The following is a 6,736-nucleotide window of genomic DNA, read 5'->3' on the forward strand; positions in this document are numbered from 1 at the left end:
GCAATCCAACTATGTAGTTCAAAAACAAAGAATGTCTAAAATATGTGACAGTTTTGGGTACATTTCTACCCACGCGTAACTGTTAAAATCAGCCATGTAATCTTTTTACTTTTTCTTTCTCTTCAGGGTGGCATCTGAGCTCAAGGCCTCAAACATGCTAGGCAATCAATCTACCACTGAGCTACACCCCAGCCCAATTACATAGCTGCTTTTAAAAATTTATAAGCGATGGTGAGTATATGAAAAAAGAATAATTCTCCCAGTCCATTACAGCAATGCAAATAAATGGCAGTATGGGTTACAGCAGTATGCACCGAGTCTTTAGACAGCTGGAGCTTCTAAAATGAATAAATCTACAACTGAATGCCTATTTTGAATCATTGGAAATGGTGAAAATAGATATCTAAAAATTGCTCTTTTCCTCTTATTACATAGTTGGGTTGCAGAATACTTTCATGCCCCCCAATACAAGGATGAAATAAAAGGCAGAGTGATGAATCTCTTTAAAAATTTCCAATGACTGCTCTCTCTGAGTCACATTACCAGTCTGTTTATTTTCATTTTGAGACGTGGTCTTTAAAGTCACTAAGAGGCCCTGGTTGGTCTTCCTGAGTGGTGCTGTGAAAGGTGTGAGCCACCAGGCTAGGCTCAATATGCATTTTATAGGTGACCAGTTTTCTAAGGACCTTATGAGAAAATGTATTTAATGCTTTTTCCCCGGTGCTGGGAGAGAATCATTTCTTCATTACATTCCAGAGAAGTATTGCAGAGTGAGGTTCAAGGATGTCTAGGAGGACAGAGTGCACTGATAAAGGTCCATAAACCCCAGGAGAAGCATACAGGTACCTCAGAAAACTTACTTTGCAAATTCCACTCACCGAGGCATTTATTCTGCTCCTAGGCAAATTCCGGAGAGTTAAAAGCATCATATTAGAGCGATACACGCACAAACATGTTTATAGGGCCACAATTCATAATAGCTAAACCCTGGAAGCAGCCCATGGGCCTAGCCACAGATTAATGGATAAATAAAATTGCGATTTTTTTCGACAATGGAGTGCTACTCAGCCATACAGAAGAAAACACCGAGTCATTTGGAGGAAAATGTATGCATTTGAGAACCTAATGTAAGTGAAATGCATTGGACATATCAGGTACAGATCAAAATATAGGTAAGTAGCCACATAACAACAGACACCTGGAAAAGGCAGCTAGACCTTTTGGAAGTGGGAGAAGGACTAACTAACAAGTGGAGGAGGGAGGGGAATTCCAGGGAGGGGAAGGTGATGAAAGGAGAAAGAAACGGTGTTAAAGACTTGTACCAACTCCTCGGGAGGAATGAATGTAGTTATGCACTGCAAATATGTAGTAATAAAAACTAAAAACCTCAGAGGAAAAGCGAAAAGCCCAGAGGAAATAGGGAAAACAGAGACTTCACAGAATGAGACACAGATCGGTGAGGTCCCTGGGCAGCCCTCAGGGTTGAAATGCCAACAGAAACAGCAAAGGTCTCCCAGGGGTGGTGAGCTTTAGCAAGGAAGCCCTCCAGAACATGGCTCCTGAATTCTAGCCACCAGTTTGTCACAGACTGCCAACCTCTGCACAAAAGAAAGCTTTTAAAGGGACATTATGGCCATTTTTTTCGAAAAGGAAGGGCGGGGTAAGGCCCGACTCCGAATTTTTGTACAGGACCACACTGCCATCTAGCGGCTAAAAAAACAGATCTTGTGTATCATGTGGGCAGAAATAGAAAATCGGCGCAACCGAATGCACGAAACAGAACGATCTAAACACTCCCAGGAGAAAGTGGAATACAGAGATGAAGCCTAGAATGCAATAAAACCCTCCAACTGGGTCCTGTTGAAGGCCCCGCCCTCTACGGAAGCCACTCTAGGCGCGCGCTGGGAGCCATAGTAACAGCAGCCGGAAGTCTCTGAGTTCCCGGAAGGACGCGTCCGATCAAGGCCCAGGATTGGGTAGTTTTGGGCCTGCGCATGGAGGCCAGTGAGGTCGCGGCCTGCGGTCCATCCTGGCACTTGTGTCCTAAAACTTCGCTTCCCGGTGCTGTTACTGAGGGACAGACAGAGCCAGTTGTACCCAGTGCGTGCTCCCTGACTGCAGGAGACTCCACTTGTGAGAGCCATGCCATTCCCTGGTCATGCTCCTGCCCGCCCCAACTTGTGAAGAAGCCTCACTTGGCCCCCGCACTCTGTTCCTCTTTGCTTTAATCCTTCTCATCTTTCCTGGCCAGCAGGGCTCCCAGGAGACCCAATAGCCCACCGCCAGAGCTAGAGAATCTTCAGTAAATGAACTGACCTGGCTGATGCCAGAAATGACAGCTTGTTTTTTGTTTTCTTCGTGGTTGGGATCAGAACCCACCTCCCTAGGCATGCCAGGTCAGCACTCTTCTACTGAATTTATTCCCACTTTCCAAGACAGGTTTTTAAGGGATGTTACACAAGAAAAAATAATTTTTAAAATTTTCTTTGTGCACGTTGGCTTATCTTTTGGGAAGTCTCCCCAGAAGCCTTCGTTCTTAGGAAGACACTCTGAACACATCCTCAGCAGGGTCAGACATGGACGGCCCCAGGCCATGAAATCTCTAGAAGACCCGGTCCCCATATGATGTCAACATGTTTGACATCCTCAGTTGGAATAGGAACTGAACAGATCCTGTCCAAAGCACATCAGCGGTACAGCAGAAATACAACTCTGGCCCAGGTAGATGACAGATGTGCCTCGTCTGTGGTCCCACAACATGGAGGAATGAAGTTGGCAATCACAGGAAGAAGTTAGGAGAGTGTTATTGAAACAAGGTGAGGAAGAATAGCTCCCTCATTTCAAGGAGGGGTCCCTGAGGGGTGGCCACTGAGGCCCTTTGTCAGGGGTGATTTACACGGCAAAGCCACAATTGTGAGTACCACCTGGGTCACACTACAATCAATTTTTGCGATTGCCAGCCCCCCGAAATATAAAGATCTGATTCAACAATGGGCATCTGTAATGAACAGACACTTCTCAGACAAAGAAGTAAAAGCAGCAAATAAATGTATGAAAAAATGTTCCACATCACTGGTCATTTGAGAAATGCAGATGAAAACAACACTGAGATTCCAACTCACCACACAAAGAATGGCTGCTATCAAGAAATCACACAATAACAAATGTTGGCAGCGTTGTGGGGAGAAAGGAACCCTTCTCCATTGCTGGTGGGAGTGCAGACTGGTGCAACCACTATGGAAATCAATATGGAGATACCTCAAAGAGCTGGGACTAGAGGTTCCATTTGAACCAGCCATCCCTCTGCTGGGTATCTTTCCAAAAGAATTAAAAGAATCATATCACAGTGATATATGCACACCTACGTTTATAGCGGCACAGTTTGTGATAGCTAAAACTTGAAAAAAGCCCATTTGCCCATCCTTTGGAAACTGGATAAAGAAGATGTGTTTTTTCTATAAAATGGAATATTAGCCATAAAGAATGAGAAATTAGATTCATTCATAGGAAAATGGATACATATTGAGGATGTACTCCTAAGTGAAATAAATAAGTTACACATGTGTAAATACTGAATATTTTCCCTGGTGTGAATAATCTGCAATAATACATAAGATCCTAATAAGATTACTGACATTTAGAAATGAGGAGAAAGGAGCTAAAGGTGTAGGGAAGGTGGGACGGATAGGGGAAGGGTAATAAGGGAAAAGAAAAAAATGTGAGAGAATGAAAAGATGAAAATAAAGTGTTTGTAGATGGGGAGGGGAAGAAGGGGTGAAGGGAGGGCAGGGGTAAGGGGAAAAAAATGAGAATCAAGACTTATCATGTAGAGGTACAAGATCCCAATAATGAATGTAACTGTACTGTATCCCTAAAATGTACCAATAAACTCAATTAAAGCTGAAAAAAAAAGATGTGCATTTTTCTATAAAATGGAATATTACTCAGCCTTAAAGAATGAGAAATTGATTCATTCATAGGAAAATCGACATTATTGAGGCTATCCTCCTAAGTGAAATAAATAAGTCACACATGTGTAAATACCAAAATGTTTCTCTGGTGTGAATAAAGCAATAGTACATAAGATCCTAATGAGATAATTGACAATGTGAAATAGGAAGAAACGGGCTAAAGGATTAGGGAAAGTGGGAAGGGTAGGGGAAAGGGAATAAGAGAAAAGAAAAAAATAGGAGAAAATGAAAAAATGGAAATAAAATCGTTGTAAGTGGGGAGGGGAGGTGGGGGTGAAGCGAGGGCAGGGACAAGGGGAAAAGATGACAACCAAGACAGGTCATGTAAAGGTACAAGATCCCAATAACGAATGTAACTGTACTGTATCCCTAAAATGTACCAATAAACTCAATTTGAAACAAAAAAGACAGAGCTTACAAGAAAAAAAAAGAAAAAAGGCGAAAGTCTCCCCGGGGTGGTGAGCTTTAGCAAGGAAGCCCTCCAGAACATGGCTCCTGAATTCCAGCCGCCAGTTCGCCACAGACTGCCAACCTCTGCACAAAAGAAAGCTTTTAAAGGGAAAGAAATTATGGCCTTTTTTTTCGAACAGGAAGGGCGGGGTAAGACCCGACTTCGGATTTTTCTGCAGCACCACACTGCCATCTAGCGGCAGAAGAAACGAATCTTGTGTATCATGTGGGCAGAAATAGAAAATCGGCGCAACCGAATGCACGAAACAGAACGATCTAAACACTCCCAGGAGAAAGTGGAATACAGAGATGAAGCCTAGAATGCAATAAAACCCTCCAACTGGGTCCTGTTGAAGGCCCCGCCCTCTACGGAAGCCACTCTAGGCGCGCGCTGGGAGCCATAGTAACAGCAGCCGGAAGTCTCTGAGTTCCCGGAAGGACGCGTCCGATCAAGGCCCAGGATTGGGTAGTTTTGGGCCTGCGCATGGAGGCCAGTGAGGTCGCGGCCTGCGGTCCATCCTGGCACTTGTGTCCTAAAACTTCGCTTCCCGGTGCTGTTACTGAGGGACAGACAGAGCCAGTTGTACCCAGTGCGTGCTCCCTGACTGCAGGAGACTCCACTTGTGAGAGCCATGCCATTCCCTGGTCATGCTCCTGCCCGCCCCAACTTGTGAAGAAGCCTCACTTGGCCCCCGCACTCTGTTCCTCTTTGCTTTAATCCTTCTCATCTTTCCTGGCCAGCAGGGCTCCCAGGAGACCCAATAGCCCACCGCCAGAGCTAGAGAATCTTCAGTAAATGAACTGACCTGGCTGATGCCAGAAATGACAGCTTGTTTTTTGTTTTCTTCGTGGTTGGGATCAGAACCCACCTCCCTAGGCATGCCAGGTCAGCACTCTTCTACTGAATTTATTCCCACTTTCCAAGACAGGTTTTTAAGGGATGTTACACAAGAAAAAATAATTTTTAAAATTTTCTTTGTGCACGTTGGCTTATCTTTTGGGAAGTCTCCCCAGAAGCCTTCGTTCTTAGGAAGACACTCTGAACACATCCTCAGCAGGGTCAGACATGGACGGCCCCAGGCCATGAAATCTCTAGAAGACCCGGTCCCCATATGATGTCAACATGTTTGACATCCTCAGTTGGAATAGGAACTGAACAGATCCTGTCCAAAGCACATCAGCGGTACAGCAGAAATACAACTCTGGCCCAGGTAGATGACAGATGTGCCTCGTCTGTGGTCCCACAACATGGAGGAATGAAGTTGGCAATCACAGGAAGAAGTTAGGAGAGTGTTATTGAAACAAGGTGAGGAAGAATAGCTCCCTCATTTCAAGGAGGGGTCCCTGAGGGGTGGCCACTGAGGCCCTTTGTCAGGGGTGATTTACACGGCAAAGCCACAATGTGAGTACAACCTGGGTCACACTACAATCAATCTTTGTGATTGCAAGCACAGCTGCTTAGCTCACACTCATCCCATAGGCCAATGAGTGACCTAGCAAGTGTACATGAAAAGAACAAACGTGTATTTGGGAAGGGATAAGTCCAGGTGTAAATTATTTCAACTTATTAATTTTAAGCACTGTTTAAAATGAAACCTTTTGGTGATGCATATGTAACTGTTTTCTACGTTGTGAGGCAGATCCAAAGCAGCTAGTACACATACAAATGTTCAGTTAATAATATATCTGTTTTTCTGCAGCAGTGAATGTTTTGCCCAAAGGCTTCCCATATACTTGGTATCAATCTAGTATGTGAATAGACTCCAACACAACAACATAGATATATTTAAGTATTAATAAGTCATTAAGAGAATATGACAGGCAGGATCTTCATAGAATAATAGTGGCAATACATTTGAGGATTAGGCTTTCTGTAGTATCCACTGAGTGTTTAAACGCTTTGGAAGTTTTAATTCAATGTGCATTGAGCGCATAAACTATTTGGAATTTTTAATTCAATGAACTCGCATCTGAAATTCTATTATGAATAACTGAGATGGTGAAAAGTAGGCAGGTAGAAATATTCCTCTCATTTTCTAGAGGCAATATTGTGTAGATTGTATTTAGGTGTTGTCCTACAAAATTTCCTAGAAATTATTAATGTAAGTTTTTTAAAAGTAAGCAGAAATGGAAATTCAACAATGAATATCAGGCATAATTAAATTTACGGAGTATGATTTATAAGTATCACAAAAAGTCTGCATAAAAACCTGTACCTATTTCACTTTACAGCAAATATTAGAAAAATGTAACAGTGGTAATAGAATAGGGGCTTGTAAGTCGACAAAGAAAGAATCTCTTGGGCAATAAGAGAT

Source organism: Fukomys damarensis, unplaced genomic scaffold (genome assembly GCF_012274545.1).
Source record: "Fukomys damarensis isolate Sample0158 unplaced genomic scaffold, DMR_v1.0_HiC HiC_scaffold_39, whole genome shotgun sequence".
Classification (NCBI taxonomy): domain Eukaryota; kingdom Metazoa; phylum Chordata; class Mammalia; order Rodentia; family Bathyergidae; genus Fukomys; species Fukomys damarensis.